Source organism: Corvus kubaryi, unplaced genomic scaffold (genome assembly GCF_017639235.1).
Source record: "Corvus kubaryi isolate FWS band 111438036 unplaced genomic scaffold, C.kubaryi_AGA036_p1.0 37367, whole genome shotgun sequence".
In the NCBI taxonomy this organism is placed as follows: Eukaryota; Metazoa; Chordata; class Aves; order Passeriformes; family Corvidae; genus Corvus; species Corvus kubaryi.
Window position 1 is genome coordinate 6,418,648 of NW_024581119.1, and position 2,961 is coordinate 6,421,608.

Sequence of the window (2,961 nt, forward strand, 5' to 3'; positions counted from 1 at the left end):
CAGCAGTTGGGCCCCAGCAGCTGCACCCAGGGGAACTGCAGTGGGCTGTTCCATCACCTGAACACCAGATCCAGTGTCTACTCTCTCTCCCTTGTGCCCACATGCAGTTTGGGGATCCTGCCACAACCAGCAGAATCATGGCCAAGCAAGAAAAGGACAGGAGATGATTTTCCAAACCGAAGTGTGAACCCTGTGCAACCAAATCCACAGAGAAGTGTGTGCTCAGACATAGGGAAATGACAGTGGAATGGGGCTTTTGTGGGAAGAAAGGTGCTGTGGTGGGTGACACTGTGCTCAGTAAAACAAAACCTGTCTGAACAAAGAGAGAAACATCCCATGAACTGGCCACCAAAGGTCCACCTTGCCACCAGGTCACCAGGACCATGTGAAACCTCAGTTCCCACTCCTTCATAAGGATTACAAATAAATAAATAAAAATGCAAGAAATAAAGACAAACCCCAGGTCCCTGAGCTTCAACCCCACTAGATGTCCCTCTCAGCCAAGGCACAAGGACTCCTGAAACAGCACTGCCAGGAAGGAGAACTGGGAAGGGACAGGCTGCAAATCCCAGATCCCTCTGCTGAAGTCCAGAGGGGAGCGAACCAAGGGGAGAAAGAAAGAATGAGTGGGCAGGGAAGGGAAACAAGTGTAGACAAGATGGAGAACTGAGCCAGGCAGCTCACAGCAACTGGCCTTGCTTGCACGGTGCCCAGGTGTGGTACTATGGGAGACCAGCAGCTCTGAACCAGCCTGAAGAGTTCCATCCCTCAGGAGAAGGTCCAAGAGTTTGCTGAGAGCCACCAGCTCACTCGAGTTTTATTCACCCATGAGTCTATCAGCAGCTCCCTGGTTTTTCCCCCTCTGCCTCAGCACTAAGGCAGCAGAGAAAACTCCTTGTTTCATGTGAAAAGAAACCCCTTGTCAGACCCCAAAAGCTGCATTTCATGTTGATGCAGCATATCTCTGACAACTCAGGATTTTGGCAACACAAACCAGCCCCAGTTTGTGTTCAGCTCTGGTCAGGGCAAAATACCACTGAACTGAGAATGGGAAACTCCAGAGTCCCATCAAATGCTGGCAATACCAGGGGTTTGTGTAATCCAGCAACAGCTCAGGCTTGTCCCCCTGCACAAAATACAAGAGCCTGGCATTTTTGTCTCATTGCACACGTCTTGTTAGAAACTGTGAGAAAAGTAAAGAGATCAGGGAGCCAAATAAACTCATCAGGGGCAACCTCTCACCCTGGGAACATAAACAACAGAGTCAGGGAAGAGGGAGCCAAGAATGTTTTGTGCAGTGGAATACCTGGGTAGAAGGAAAGGCTGCATTCCCTGAAAGTGAACCCAGGCAAGGCTGTCCAGAGGTCAGCTCCTGAATGGGAACAGCTGACTTACAGGAGGGATGCCATGAGAAAAGCATGTCTCCAGGAGGAATTACAGCTGATGAAGCAAAGGAAAACATCCCACACGATTGCTTGGAGAGCCTTTCACACCCCCTAGCTAGGGCAGCCCAGCTGCTCCCATGGGTGTGGGCAGCAACAGGGCCAGGCTGGGGGGCTGCCCCTGCACCCTGAGCTACACAGACCATCCTGCTCCACATCCCTTCTCTTTTGGATGCCATAGGCTACTCCAGGCAGCTCCACACCCACAGCAGCCTTGGCTGCTTAAAAATTCCTCTCAGCATCAAAGAGGATTGGCTCTCTTCCTGCTTGGCTGATCCCCACTTCCCTGCTTCCTGGCCTTCTTGACTGTCCCCAGGCACCAATTTTCACTGTCAGTCCCTGGTTCCTCTACTCTCTTGTGGCCCTTCCACCAGCAGATCTCCTTTGTGCTCTCAAGACCAGCCCCCACTACGATCCTGGATCATGTTATCCTCTCATCCATCACCAGGTCTTGCTCACTCCTGCAGCTGAGCACAGCAAGGTTTAGGGGAGACCTCACTCCCTTATCCAGCACAGGCCCCCAGCCAGTCCAGTGGGGATGGAGAGCCTCCATGTTGCCTGAGAAATGCTAAAGAGGAGGAAAAAACCTCTACAGGCATTTTGGGACTTGTGTTATCTGGGAGAAAAGAGCCTTTTACACAGACACCTGTGACTGGTCACCAGTACAGCAGCAGCTCACACCAGTAACAGTGGCCTGTCCCCTCTACTTATGAGCTCTGAAGAAATCAAGTATATAAAACCCAAACCAGCTGTACAGTATCCAACATTCCTCACAAACCAGCTGGCTCAGGTTCTCACCTCCTTTCTGCAAACCATTTTAGGGCTTGCAAGCAAGAAAGCAGCACATTATCTTTGGACTTTAAATCACCACAAGTGTTACTGCCCGACAGTCCCATCTATGCCAGCAGGAGAATCACTTCACATGCACTTCACACAAATCAGTCTGCTGCTGATTTGTTTCCCACATAAAGGAAAAGTTAAACCCAGCACAGCAGGCAGAACTGTAAGTGGACTATCTCCATAACATCCTTCAACAGCAATCACTAGGCAGACTCTCTGCCTCTCAGTTACTCAGACTCTTACCAGAGCTGAAGGTTCACTAATTGCTAAATGCCTCGGCCCTGCTTCGTTTCTCTGCCCAGTGACTCCAGTTTAGATTGTACTGCTTAAGTGGGGCTTCACGGCCTGGGAGACCAGGTCCCCTCAGGCCCAGATCCTGGAGTCACAGGGCAAACCTGCTCCCACTTCCCGAGTGCTGCAGCATCACCCCAACAGCCCGAGGGAAGCACCTTTTCTCCCCTCCAGCCCTTGGGAGACATCAAGTAACCACTATTTACGGCCATGGCAGCTGCCAGAGTTCCTGTAAAGCGCCTGATCCAATACATGCCAGCAACTATCTGGTGCAGTTGACAGGTAACTTGGTAGAAACCCAAGCCCAAGGGAGCAGGGGAGAGGGTCTACCCAGGTTTGGGAGCACGGACTTAGACAAAATTGCAGCAAGAGAACTCCAGGGGAGCAA